Source organism: Armigeres subalbatus, chromosome 2 (genome assembly GCF_024139115.2).
Source record: "Armigeres subalbatus isolate Guangzhou_Male chromosome 2, GZ_Asu_2, whole genome shotgun sequence".
Taxonomy (NCBI): Eukaryota; Metazoa; Arthropoda; class Insecta; order Diptera; family Culicidae; genus Armigeres; species Armigeres subalbatus.
Window position 1 is genome coordinate 155,297,445 of NC_085140.1, and position 15,511 is coordinate 155,312,955.

The 15,511-nt window shown below is 39.6% G+C and overlaps 1 protein-coding gene across 1 annotated transcript in view; it reads right to left on the minus strand.

Annotated features, from left to right (window-relative positions):
- LOC134211050 (G-protein coupled receptor dmsr-1) overlaps positions 1-15,511 on the minus strand; it is a 454,370-nt gene that overhangs the window by 340,674 nt on the left and 98,185 nt on the right. Inside the window, exon 2 of the mRNA XM_062687612.1 lies at positions 9,703-10,013. The gene's annotated coding sequence lies outside the window, so the exon portion shown is untranslated. The remainder of the gene's footprint in view (positions 1-9,702; positions 10,014-15,511) is intronic.

Genomic DNA, 15,511 nt, shown 5'->3' on the forward strand with positions numbered 1-15,511 from the left:
AGATTACGTTAATCGTTTTGAAGTCAAGCAATCGAAATCAACAGAGCTATCAAATTTATCATCGGTCTGCCGCGTCGCGTGTGTTTTGATTCGCGATGAGGCGTGAAAATACATTCAAAATCGACTATTCGAACTTCCCCTTGAAGCCGTCGTACGAGAAATTGCACGCATTTTGTCGCACAGTGCTCGGTTTAAGGAAGGAAGAAGTGCAAAGACTACAATGCCATAGAGGTGGAGCATGTGCATTTGTGAAGGTCAGCGATCTAGCCATCGCACAGAAAGTGGTCGAAGAGCACGACGAAAAACACGAAGTGGAGAGTGAAGGGAAGAAGTACAAGCTACGAATAACGTTAGAAGATGGAAGTGTGGAAGTAAAAATACACGATTTGCCCGAGGATGTCTCGGAGGCGACTATCGTCGAATACTTGAGTGGCTATGGGACTGTTCTCTCAATTCGCGAGCTGACGTGTTGAGGCAAAACATTGATTCGTGGGTAACAATAGACGGAGAACAGGCCTATATTGTCTACAAGGGTCAAATTCAGTCGTGTAAACACTGTCACGAACAAGCACATGCAGGGATCTCATGCGTCCAAAATAAAAAGTTGCTGTTACAGAAAAGTTATGCAAACGTAACCAAACAAGTGCCACCGAAACAGACACAAAAAAAGCCGCCTGGTACAAAACCGTCCGGCACTAAACCAGCCGTTCGTCCACTAACTACGCCGGCTGCGCCTTCGCTTGCTTCATCAGAAGACTTTCCAGCAATGCAACCATCTCCGAATCTAGACGACACCTCTAGACCGACAACAAACACCATCACGCAAATTCCAGCTGCTACTCCCGATGCAGACACGCATCAAGCGTCAACGTCATCGTCGCTGACCAACACAGCGACGAGAGCTTTCGTTATTCCGAATACCAACACCCCGACTGATTACTTCAGAAAACCCGGTGCTCATTTAGCAATACCAAGCAAGAATAATGGCACCGAAACCGACGAATCTTCAACATCCTCGAGCAACAGGCGAACCCGCCGGTCAAAGAAAATTCGCATCGATGGCGTGGAGCATGAAGAGTATACACAGTAAAATGTCTCTCTCGTCCTACTACGTCGCTACTATAAACATCAACACTATCACAAGTCCAACGAAAATAAACGCTCTTCGAAACTTCGTAAACAGCCAATGGCTTGACATCGTATGCTTGCAAGAGGTAGAGAATGAGCAACTTTCGCTACCCGGCTACAACGTTATCGCCAACGTGGATCACTCGAGACGAGGGACAGCAATTGCCTTAAAAGAACATATTCCATACTCACACGTCGAAAAAAGCCTGGATGGCCGTTTAACTGCGCTACGAGTTCAAGATACCACTGTCTGCAGCATCTACGCTCCCTCCGGCACGGCGCATCGGGCCGCGCGAGAACGATTCTTCAGTTGCACTCTTCCCTACTACCTCCGTCATCGTACGCAGCACACCATCATAGCAGGCGACTTCAACTGCGTGCTTCGGCCGTGCGACTCATCAAGCCCGAACGCAAGTCCGACTCTCAAAATGGCCGTACAACAAATAGGGCTGCACGATGTATGGGAAAAACTGCATCCACGAGAACCTGGCTACACCTTCGTGAACCGAAACGCTCAATCCCGTCTCGATCGAATTTACGTGAGCAGTGGTCTCCGTGATCAATTACAGGTGGCCGATACACATGTCTGTTCATTCACCGACCATAAAGCGTTAACACTCCGACTGTGTCTACCCCACCTTGGACGGGAGCATGGTCGCGGCTTCTGGTCCCTGCGCCCCCACCTACTAACTGATGAGAATATGGAAGACTTTCAACATCGATGGCAATATTGGACACGGCAACGGAGGAACTACCCTTCTTGGATGGAATGGTGGCTAACGTACGCGAAGCCGAAAATAAAATCGTTTTTCAAATGGAAGTCACAAGCTGCATTTAATGACTTCCACAATGAACACCAGCGATTATATGCTGAATTGAGGCTTGCGTACGATAGCTACTACCAGAACCCAGCAATGGTTACCACAATAAACCGACTGAAAGCTGAAATGCTGTCCCACCAGCGTAATTTCACCCACATGTTTATGAGGAGCAACGAGACCTACGTAGCGGGCGAGCCAATCTCAATTTTCCAACTAGGGGAGAGACGGAAAAAGAAAACTGTTATCACGCAGCTGAAAACCGAAGAAGATGACATCATAGTTGCGCCGAACGAAATAGAAGCCCATCTTGTGAACTACTTCTCCCATCTGTATGCCGAGCCAACGGAACCCGTGCGGGGTGATGGAATACACAACTTTGGCTGCGAAAACAACATTCCTCCGAACGACGAAGCAAACGAAGCTTGTACAAGTGAAATCACCACGGCGGAGATACTGTCTGCCATCAAAGCGAGCTCACCCAGAAAATCAGCTGGCTGCGATGGGATTCCTCTGGAGTTTTATAGCAGAACTTTCGATATCATTCACAGGGAGCTTAATCTACTGCTAAATGAAGCCCTCAACGGCAACATTCCTGCATCTTTCCTTGACGGTATTATCGTACTGGTCAAAAAGCGTGGTGGAGACAACACAGCACGATCATACCGACCAATCTCGCTACTAAACTCGGACTACAAGCTCCTTTCCCGCATACTCAAAACCAGGTTGGAGAGAGTGATGAAGGCACATCACATACTGAGTGACGGGCAGAAATGCTCGAATTCGGAACGGAACATCTTCCAGGCGACACTTGCACTGAAGGACCGAATAGCAAGTCTTCGCCATCGTCGTTCTGCTGGAAAACTGGTGAGTTTCGATCTTGATCACGCGTTTGACCGAGTACGGCACTCGTTTCTCTTCGAGACCATGCGTGCACTTGGCTTCAACCAACATCTGATTACTCTTCTCTCCCAAATTGCGGACCGCTCCACATCTCGATTGATGATAAACGGGCATCTGTCTCAACCGATCGACATCCAACGTTCGGTGAGGCAAGGAGATCCTCTATCCATGCACCTATTTGTATTGTACCTTCATCCCCTGGTGTACAGACTCGAGCGTGTATGTGGAGATGATGATCTGATTGTAGCTTACGCTGACGATATCAGTGTGGTTACAAAATCAGCTAGATGCATCGAAGACATGAAAGAATTATTTGCGCATTTTGAGATAGCAGCAGGCGCGAAGCTTAATATGCGCAAAACAATATCAATAGACGTGGGATTTCTCGAGGGTGGTAGAATTAATATTCCATGGCTTCAGACAGAAAACTCAATCAAGATTTTGGGAATTACTTTTGCTAATTCTATTCGACTTATGACGACAATGAATTGGAATGCGCAAGTGGGAAGATTTTCACAACAAATGTGGCTTCATTCAGCTCGATCGTTGACGCTACACCAAAAAGTAGCGATGTTGAATACATTTGGTACGTCGAGGATATGGTATCTTTCTTCGATTCTGCCGCCGCTGGCGGTGCACACAGCAAAAATCACCTCCACAATGGGTACTTTTTTGTGGAATGGGATCGCCGCTCGAATACCCATCATGCAGTTAGCACGTAGCAAAGAGGAGGGAGGGCTTAATTTGCATGTGGTTGCATTGAAAAGTCCGTCCCTAGCAACCAACAGACACCTGAAGGAACTAGAATCGATACCTTTCTACAGCTCTCTGATCGTCCAAACAAACCCTCGACAGCCAATTCCACTGGATCTTCCCGATATCAGACAAATTGTAGCAAGCATATCACAATTACCAGATCTTGTTCGGGAGAATCCTTCGGCCTATCAAATTCATCGATGCTCTATACAACGTACGGAGCAGCCAAAAATCGAGAGAAATCACCCTAACACCAACTGGCCCCGCATGTGGCGAAACATTGCAGACAAGCAGATCACATCGTCGAGACGGAGTCAACTGTATTTAGCGATTAATGAAAAGATTGAACACAGGAGGTTGTGGTTCGTGATGCGAAGAGTAGATGATGAGAATTGCGTCCATTGCAACAACCAACAAATAGAAACAATCAAACACAAGTTCCATTCATGTCCTCGAGTGGAGCTCGCTTGGTCAATCCTACAGCGTAAGATAGGTAGTATCCTGAATGGATGGAGACATCTTTCATTCGAAGAGCTTATAAGACCTGTCCTAAACGGTATAAATAGAAGAAAACGAATTCTAATTTTAAATGTATTTTGCGAATACATCTCTCATGTTAACGAAAGTAACAATATAATTGATGTAGGAGACTTGAGTTTTAAATTTAATTTAATTTGCTAAGAAGACTTTGTAAATACAATTAATTACTAAACTATGACCAATAAAACAACATAAAAAAAAATTCAGTCTGCAGTGGTGATCTCCAGGTGTACCGATACGGGAGGCTGTGTTGGAAGTAGGTGCTGCGAATGGCCATATTCTTGGAGGCGGCGAAATCAATTAGTCGTAGGCCGTTTTCGTTCGTCAGCCGGTGAGCGCTGAACTTTCCAATAGTCGGTCTAAACTCCTCCTCTTGGCCAACCTGAGCGTTCAAATCTCCTATGATGATTTTGACGTCGTGGCTTGGGCAGCTGTCGTACTCACGTTCCAGCTGCGCGTAGAATGCGTCCTTATCATCATCAGTGCTTCCGGAGTGTGGGCTATCTTAAAAGTTACATAGTTATTAACTCTGTGAATTTGATAGAGGTCTAATAATTTTTTATGTTAATAATACTATCTATTAAGCTTATATAGTTTTAGGATTTTAGTGAAGTAAGAACAACACCTTTTAAAGAACACAAGTTCAGTAGGCAGAGTTCGCAATAACATCTATATTCCCCTCAAGAAATGAAATAAATGAAAAAAAGAAAAATGAAATGCCATTGTAAATACATTTTCTAAGAGCCATCAGAAATTTGTGACAATAACATTAGCTGAACATAGAGACGGAGCTTTCTTCATATTCGTATCTGATAATCACCTTCTTATTGCATTCAACGGTAAGTTTGGAAAGCGATTAAACACACGCCGACTAAAACATCAATCTGGGATGAGAACGTTCGTTGAAGAACGGATGTTTCGGAAGGTGGCACCATACTGATGCAACCTAGCAAAAGATTTAGAAGTGCAGAAAATCAGAAGCCGCGGTAGCGAGGGCAGGAATCAGAACATCCATGATTTTCTCTAAGAATTTTTTGGGGTATTTTTTTGACAATTCATCTGAGCATTTGGTCAGAAGTTTTTTGCAGAAATTTTACTTTCACTTCTGCGATAAATTTCTCTGGCCTGCAAGTCTGTCTAATAAAGACTATAATAGTAACAACTTTCTCCAGGAATTTTTTCCAGAATTCTTCCAGATTTTCCAATAGGAATTGATCCGGAAATACCTCCATGATTTTCACAAAAACGCCTTCAAGAAGTCCTCTATGATTTCCTCCAGGATTGTTAAGAAAATTATTTTGAGCTTTTTAGTGGAATGTCTTCACTTGTCATAAGACGAGTTTGTACAATCCCATTGAATTCCACCACTTAATAGTATCTTGACAGATACGTATTTCGACCTCAACAGTAAGGCCGTCTTCAGTGTCTTGTACTTGACTCGACTCGAAGTCGAAGTCGGGATTGTACAAACTCGTCTTATGACAAGTTCCTCCAGGAATTATTTTATGTTTTTTTGCCAGGATATCTTTCGGAATTATTTCCGGGAATGCGTCCATGAATTCCTCCAGGAGTTCCTTCGGTAATTCCTCCAGAAATGCCTCTATGAAATATTCCGATTGCTTACAGCAATTGCTTTACGAGGAAATTCTTTGATGACCTGGAATGGAACAATTGTTGAAGGCAGATGTAGAAGGCAAGGCATCAAAACCGATATCAAAAAAAATTGAGAGTGTAAATAGAGGTAGATCGGCCACACATTACGAGCGGAAAGCGGAGAGCGGAGACGAATTCTGCAAATAAGCGGTTCTTCAATACCATATCGATGTAGGCTAACAAAAACACAAAACCAGGCACAAAAACAAATCTCGAAAGCGCAGTTCCATCAACGATTCTATCAACAGCCGATTTCAACATAAATTCAAGAGCGTTAAATCCATTTACGTTCTTGAAGTTCTGTGTGTCGTTTGATTACCATCAGGTCGGCCACACATTGCGCTAAAAGTCGAAATCTGTAAGCAATGTGTCATATTGGAACACGGCATGACATCGCAGCACCAGGAGCCCGTGGTAGCGAAGCCTCAAAAAGAAATGAAGAAAGACTATAGAAATTTTGTCTAGAGCCAAGGCTACAGCGATTAGCGAACAGCCGCCCAGGATGGCGATCTCTCACGTTGGCCCTATGTCCCTTAGGGATGCACAGAACCCATGAGTGAGTAAGTGTTAGTGATTTGCGAAACTTCTTGATGTCAAAAGTTGAGTTTATTTTGTGTTTACGCCCCCGCGAATAAATATGACGTCATTACTTGTTTTCATACAAAACGGATTTCTTAAATCAAAATCTCAATTCCAGCAATTAGAATGAATTTCAATCGTGCCTGCCAGCTCAAATTAACTACATTTTCATTAAATAAAAGTTATTTGTATGTAAATTGACTGGTTTACGCCCGTTTCAGTTGGAAGTAAATATAAAACCATTTTATTTATTTGAACAAAAGATATTTTAGTTACTAGATAAAGATTGTCGCTGTCGTCGCTGTCCGGAACATCTTTTGCTGGCGAGGATAGGGGAGCTAAATGTCAAAGAAGAAAAATCCATACGATTTGACAGGTATGTACCACACATGTTTCGGACAGCAGAACAAAGGGAACCGAAGCGACAATCTTTATCTAGTAACTAAAATATCTTTTATTTGAACCTTTATGTACAAGTGGTTTCTTCATTATTATTTGCGCTTTTTCTCACAATAAGTTGCACTGTGGTAAAGCTTTTTTGATTACTATCGAATTTGATTATGATCAGTCATTGCGATCAAAAGTCATGAAGAAAATGGTGTACCGAACGAAAACGATTGATGCTGTGGCTAAATACGAGATAGTATTTCTACTAGGTGAATCAATTAGAGTATTTATTTATTAAGACAAGTGTCGGATGAGTTATTTCAAACGCAAATACAAATTTTATATACCCACCAAGGCATTGCTGTTTCGGTTTATAGGAGCTATAGGAGCTCACAATCATCCTATCAATGGCAAAGGAATAATAAAAACCAAATGAATTTGTTCCATATTATTATATTTTATTCGGCAGTAAACATGCCAATTGGCAAATCTGGCGAAAATAAAGCTTTGTTCTTTTATTTCGAAATGAGATTTGTGGCCTTCAGACGAGAACTGAGCAGTTCTCTTATAATTAATGAACTTTTCTATGAAAAAAAGTTTGCAATCGAAAAGAGATCTAATACATATGTACGTTTCGTGATTATTTTGATAACGAATCTTTCGGAGCAATATAGATGTCTGAATAATTTCCTAAATTCTCAGAAAATACTATCCGATCCTAAAGCTTCAAGCATAGCTGTAAAACATTCCCAAATAATTACACCGTAGTTGGACGTTGAAAGCTGCGACAATGAAAAAGTTTTTAAATAGGTGAAGCCAGGCGTTGATTGAAAATGTTTCCATTAATACTGTCAAACTGTTTAGGTATGGGAATGGTATGCAACAGAGCAAATGAGCAATCATGGTGATGTTTAGAAGACTTATCACAGACAAATTTATATTACGCTCTATAAATGAATTTGGCACCATTGATAAAACTTTTTTACGATAAATTATAAAGTTTGTGAGGAACTATAATTGTATTTGGTTGAAAACTTGTGAAACCAATTCTCTTGTATGGTCGGGTTTCTGCTAAACCATAGCAAATGCCAACGGAAAATATCCCAATTATTAGCACAAATTTCGTGTAGCAGTTTCTATCTGTGTGTGTGTCTCCAATACTAACCCCCACTGTCTGACAGTGATATTATGGAAGAAAGCTGTCTGTATTACATGATTTAACAGTCAGATTTAATCCGGGAGTTAGAAGGTGCTAGCTCTATTGCAGCTCCAGTGACCCGTTTCAGACTGCCTGGTATTTCATGACCAGTCCGAGGTCACTTTTGCTTACAATAAGCCCCGGCTGTTTATGCTACCATTATCAATTGGATAATGGGCCCATAAACAAGCTTCTGGATTCTCTAATCCAGCGCGTATTTGGTTTTGGTATTGGAAACAACGTAAAAACATATTGGAACAGTCTCACCAAATATAGAATAATCACCGGATTCCGGAATTCCGTGATGCGGTTCCCCGCCGCACATGTGCATCCTGTCGCCAAACGCGGCATATTGGTCGCAGCAGGAGCACCAAACACAGGCTTCGATCACATAGTAGTAAAAGCGGCAAATATTTGCGGCGTCTAGAACCAGATCAATTTCACGATTCACTTGTATCACTTTCAATTTCATTGAGATGCTATTTTAATTGGGCACTTTAAAAATTAATTACTTTTTCACTTTCAACTAATTGTAAAAATCTGGCAAAATTTTGACGGAACAAAAATTTACGCGTCCGTACTTTAACAGCGCACACTACGATCCGGACAGTCACACTCAAATCTCATGTAGCAGTTTCTATTGATCAAAAATCAAATATTTGCTCATACCCCCTTCAAATGAATAAACTTCCGTGATCCAGTTCAAAATATTAGGGGGTGACCAAAAAGACGTTCGGTGTGGTTTAGAAGAGCCCCGACCCGACGTTATGTCTGTATCTCGATTATGTGCTCCAAGGTTAATGGAAGCAATAAGTTTTAGATAATTTTTTGATCAATTGCACATAAAAATGCCGGTCTATGTGTAGTTAATCAAAAAGTGCGGGCAGTTGGACGTGTTAAAGAAGTAGAATAAAATTGTCAAACGCAACCCAAGTTTGTGTTTCGTTTTTTGACCATTTCATGGCAATCTGTTATTATTGGCGAGTAGTTCTAAGTGATGCAACTTAACTGTGGACACTCTTTAATTGCTTCAATGTGTCTACTAAACACACCAGTGGTGAAAGATTTCTTTCTAGTGATTTCACCAAAAACATTGTGGAAATTATAATGAATATAGCCATACCCAGATGGGTTTGTCAATAAGAAATCCATGTCAATCTTACAGCATAAATCAAAAAGAGCACCTCACATCTGGGTTAATTTTAAACCTCAACAAAAGTCAAAATATGTACTCAACAGCAGTGTTGGGAAAAACTCAAAATCTCAAAACTCATGAACGATTCAAATAACTCGTGAGTTGGAACCCACCCACCTCAGCACCATCATCCATTTGAATCATCGTAGGTTTTCTTTTGTTCTCCTTCGTAAAATAACAGTCAACTAGCGTTCAACACATAGAACAATGGATACTCTTGCGTTTGTAAACAATAAATTGCCCCCAAAATGATTATAAACACTTTTTAGAGCGATATGATTTTTTGGGAAATGAGTGGAATGATCCGTTTTAGCATGAAAAACTCAGACGTGATGTACATATTATTTTAAATTCGCAAACGAGTTATTTCGCGCGGAAGCGCTCAATGATTAAGTTTCATGAATGATTTTACCAACACTGCTCAACAGTAAGGCATAATACCGTACCTCTTATTGTATGGTAACATTATTTTCTTATTTGGTGAATTAATTCTAAACGGTGGGCTTCAAAACATGCTATCAACTTCAAAGAACTGGAATGCTTACCTTTCTGTTTCAAGCCCGCGGTTGTTCCACTTGAGTTCAAAAGTTTAAACTTTCCTACTTGTTCACCACCAGCGATTACCACATGTATGCGTATGATATGAAGTTTTTCTTCTACCCCAAAAGTGGATCACTCAATGCCTTCAATGGCAGTTCTTTTAATTAGCACAAAGACGTCGTTGCACACCCGCTTGGCACCTGCTGAATAGACTGTGGGACACTTTATTCTTCACAACTGTCAGACATTTTGTTCCCATGCCTGTTCATTGCCGGTTGGGTGCACATTGCTCACGTAGAAGAACACAGAGGACATCCTGTGGGAAGAGAAGAAAGGATAGAAAACTGTTTAAATGAGTTGAATATGGAAACATTCACAGTGTGGGATCATTATAGAATTTTCCCACGACACAGAGGGACTTTTTAATTAAACGTCTTCACGGCATGGTTCATTGACCAGTTAATTTCAGATCCATTGGGTGTAGGAACTAAACATATGAGCGGAAATGAAACGGAATTGTGCATATGCCTTTTTTGACAATTGGTGTGCTATTTTGAGTACTATAGCACAACTAGTTAGAAGAGCCTAGGCAAAACACTTTGAACACTTTTAAAAAATATAACTCAAAAACGGTTTGTCAGATCATCCAGGAGTTTTCGAAAATGTTTCATCGGATTTCACGGCATAAATCGATAACTCAAAAACCACCAGAGTTTTGGCGTCTTTTAAAGCAACCTGTCTAGAAGAAAGAATCTATTTTTGGCGTAAGTCGACATTAGGGTGATCCTTTGTGACTTTTTTAGAAAAATAAATATGTAGAGAATCTAGTTTTAAGCATTTTTGCAAAAAAAAAGAATTATGTCATATAGAGCGGTCCCAAAAACATAAAAACAGTTTTGATATAGGACTGCATCTGTGTTTTGAATTCCCTGGTACACTTTGCGATTGCGAAAATCGGAGACCATCACGAAAATATGATACCGTGCCGTGAGGCATCGAATTCCGTACACTGAAACATCTCAGTATGGAAAAACAGCACTAGAAACAAGGTTACGAATGCAAATGAAACGTTTATCGTTGATGCAGGAGCACGTACAAGTAACATTTCAAGATTTACTCCGCTCTAGGAATGGTTATCAAGATTATAATATCTTACATTAAAACCCACTAATACACGGCAACCTTTTGATGACCACTATAAGAGTAAGATATGGCCAAGTGGCTATAAATCTATTATAAGACTCTTTAAACCCCCCGCAAAAAATGGGAATTAGACTGCGGCATCTGTCAAAAATGTTGCATTGAAAGAAGAAAAACGTTGCAAGTAAATAATAATAAAATCGATTGTCGATGAAAAATATAATGAGGACAACAAAATAATATTTTTTCAGGTTTATTTTTCGATGTACTGCCATCGAAATGAGCGCGTCCGATTTTATGGTCGAAGCTAGTGGCAAAATGACATTGAGCACCACGTTATGATAGTTTAGGAAAATACTTTGAAAATACTTATTTCCACAACATCGTGAAAGTCCACTAAATCGATTGGTACTTTCGCCCAAATTATTAGTAACTCAAATCATTCATCGGTGCGATGAAAATATCGCTTAATTTGGTTTAATTATGTACCACTGTAAATAGTTAAATGCGTATTTGATTTATATTCCGCTTAGCTTATTTTATTAATCACAATTTGTAATTAAAACACACTTAATTTTGATGCAATCATGTTCTACCTACACGCGTAGTGACTTGTTTTCGATTTATGTTGTTTTGATTTCAAAGCCTATACTTTCCATCTAAACGGCCTGAAAGCTTATTGTTAAGTATATGAACAGGATAGGATAAATTATTCGTAAATAATTACTTAAAATCCTCTTTAATTTATTGATATCTTTTGAAGTGGACGGATTTCTGTGCTGTATTTCTTAAGTCAGATACCCATATTCGCTTTATTCCGATCTGTTATCATTTCATCATGTTCCATGATAAAAGTAAACGTCCCACACAATGGCAAATAGGAGAAAAAAAATGCATTTTCTACATAGCCTTGGAAAACCCAGAACATCTGCGGTGCCAAGAGCAAATCTATGGTTTTGGATTGGGACAGAATACTACATAGAAGAGTGTCCGCGTCCGATAGTCCGCGTTTGATCAAAATCGGATTATTCTTTACAATGTTATGCTGATTTGAATTTCCAGAAATATATTGATATGCCTGACGTCTTTATATTGAATCATTGGTCTTTGCCAGTGGTTGGTAAATTGATTTTATTTTCTTCTATGGTGTTTTCGGTGATTTTGCGGTAAATCTTAGAGTACCGTCATCAACAGAAGCAGCACTCAATTGATAACTTCGAGAAGTCATTCTGATTATCGCTTGTTTGCTTTAGTGGTTGAAAAGGCGCATCGGCTCTTTTCAGACCTCTTTGCGTAAAATTGTTTCCATTGGAAGATCTTTTTATTTCACATTATAAATAAAAAATAGAGATGTTAGACAAGTCGCTCCGGAGTTACATGTTTGCCTTTCTCGTTAGACTACGTATACGTAAAGGCTATATGATCGCTCCAATCGCTCCGATCGGCTCGGAAGTTATGGCCAAAATACCACTTTTTTTATAGAAAAATTGAGTAAAAAAATGTCTTTCATTTTTCAAGCACTTATCCTTAACCGATTTACTCGCAACAAGTTGCATTCGACGCATAATACTCTCCCATAGTTTCCTATTGAAAATTAACCAGATCGGACTAGGTGTGGAGGGTGTGGGAGAGGGGTATTGTTTAGTTATCAATCAATTCAGCATGAGTTCTGAACCCATTTATCGATGTTCATCAAATTTGGAACCCATATTATCTGTCTATATTAGACTGGGTAGGAGTGCCATAGCTTAATGAGAGAGAGGGTATATTCATTAAACGAACAGTTTAGTATACCTTTTTATCGCATAGGTCAATTCAAACCAAACACGTAATCCCAGGGCCCTCCTTAGCCGTGCGGTAAGACGCGCGGCTACAAAGCAAGACCATGCTGAGGGTGGCTGGGTTCGATTCCCGGTGCCGGTCTAGGCAATTTTCGGATTGGAAATTGTCTCGACTTCCCTGGGCATAAAAGTATCATCGTGCTAGCCTCATGATATACGAATGCAAAAATGGTAACTTGGCTTAGAAACATCGCAGTTAATAACTGTGGAAGCGCTTAATGAACACTAAGCTGCGAGGCGGCTCTGTCCCAGTGTGGGGATGTAATGCCAATAAGAAGAAGAAGAAGAAGACGTGTTCCCTACCCAAAGGAAAATATTATAGAGAGGCTGGAAGGGACTTTTGGAATGGGAGGGGGGTTGGGAATGGGTATTGCTTAGAAAACGACTTAATTTAAAATCCCTTTATTTAAAACATCCGAGGTACTTTGACATTGTACAATGCTCCAAAAACAAATTGCCCGAATTCCTTAAAAATAGCAAATCCTCGACAATAACATTTTCCAGGTAATACCATTTCCCCCAAAATGACTAACGAAAATGATATTTCCCGAAAACGATACTTCCCGATACACACACGCTAAAAATGAACCACTCAAAATTGAGTCGAATCCGACTCATTTTCATTAAAAACGGGACAACTCAAAATTTGAGTAATATATACTACTTCAATAAAATAATGATTTCGCGAAAGTTAAGCTTGGCCTTCCATCAATTTTTAATACGACAGATGCGAATCAAAATTATCTATCTATCTAAGAGCATTTTACGACAAACAGACTCCTAGTTTAAGTGCAATCATCATTTTATTGAAGTAGTATCTTTTACTCAAATTTTGAGTTGTCCCCTTTTTAATGAAAATGAGTCGGATTCGACTCAATTTTGAGTAGTTAATTTTTAGCGTGCATATCTCAGAATATGACATTTCGCTGAAAATGACATATCCCTGAATGAAGCAGGCCATTAACATAACACTATTTGGCCTAAGGTCATTCGACATGAAGGACATTTGGGATAATTATGAACAGCATCAGAAAAATCTTGCATAGAAAGCAAGCATTTGCTGGGTATAAAATAATGATAATTATTGTTCATCGGAATAATGGTATGCCCAGTGAAAAGCAATGATTAATGTGTTTCCTTCTGAATGGTGGATGTGATTGCTTCTTTAAAAGTAAGCATTTGCCCGGAATAAGGCAATGGTAGGTGTGATCCCTTCTTTAAAAATATGCGTTGCCCGGAATATGGCATCGATGAATGTTTTTCCTTCTTTAGAAATAGACGTTGGCCTATCCGTGGGTCTGAAATCCCTTCTTCAAAATCAGCCAATGTTTAGAAACCCTTCTTTCAATCAAATGATAAAGTATGAATAATAAACACAATTACCCTGTTGACCAATTGGTTTTATCATTTTCCGATTGTAAAAGAAACTTGCAAACCAAACTGGCAATTCCGAGCAAGGCCGGGTACATAAAGCTAGTGGATAATATATTTGTGCAACCATTTTATTAATATCATTGCAAGACTTTTGAATCAGGGATCAAGAAGGTGATAACTCTATTGTAACTCATATAGCCCGCTTCAAGAACGTATGCGTTCCGAAGCTTTTGTCGTGTACAATATTGCACCCACGTATTATAAAAATATCTTAAGTGCATTCACATTTCCTGAATCAGAGTTAAATCCTTCTTATTCAGGCGCGCATTTAATTGGACAAAATATTATTAGGGCGATATAAATATCTAAATAAAATAAAATAAAAAATCAGGTAAATTTTGAGAATTTTCAAAACGTTCTTTAACAAATACGAGGAGTTTTTTTTTATTTTTGTTTTAACATTTTAATATTTATTTTTTATTAGCAGACCCGACAAACTTTGTTTCGTCTGAAATTGATTTATTCTCTGATTAGTTCTCGAGTTATGCGGAAATTTTTGGTTCATTTATATGGAAGCCCCTCTTTCCAGAAGGGGGAGGCGTTGCAAACCATCATAGAAACATATCTTCCCTTCCAAAACCTTTACACGCCAGATTTGGTTCCATTTGCTTGATCTCGAGTTATGATGAAATTGGTGTTTCATTTGTATAGGGGCCAGGTTTCAAAGAGGAGAGGGGTCTCGAACCATCTTAAGAGCCTTCCCCGGCCCCAAAAACCTCTGCATTCAAATTTTCACGCCGTTCGATTCAGTAGAAGAAGAAGATGATTACCCCCTCTCACTTGACTTTGCGGAGACCAGTAGACCTTGACCTTGCGTAGAGATGTCGTAAAATCCCGATTAATCGATTAGTTACTAATCGATTACTCTTGATTCTTGTCGATTATTTAATCGATTAATCATTGTATAGTAATCGATTCAAAATTAATCGATTATCACAACGATGAATCGATTAATCGAAATAATCAATTAATTTTCGACATCCTTATGATGTCGTAAAATTCCGATTAATCGATTAGTAACTAATCGATTACTCACGATTCCTCTCGATTATTGAATCGATTAATCGTTGGGTAATAATCGATTCAACATTAATCGATTATCACAACGATGAATCGAATCATCGAAGTAATCGATTAATTTGCGACATCTCTAACCTTGCGTAGACCATAAACTTCTATATATTAAAAATGAGTTGAAATTTTCTTCCTCGCGATTTAACTTGCGAACGGCTTGATCGATTTGCAAGATTTTTTCCCTAATCGATTCGTTTTGGGATCCGCAAGGTTTGTATATGTAAGTTGGTGAATTCAACGGGGAAATGTAAAAAATCATTAGAAAACTATTTTGGGTCAGCTGTTGAGGAAAACAAAACAAACGGATGCTGTAAATAGTTTATTT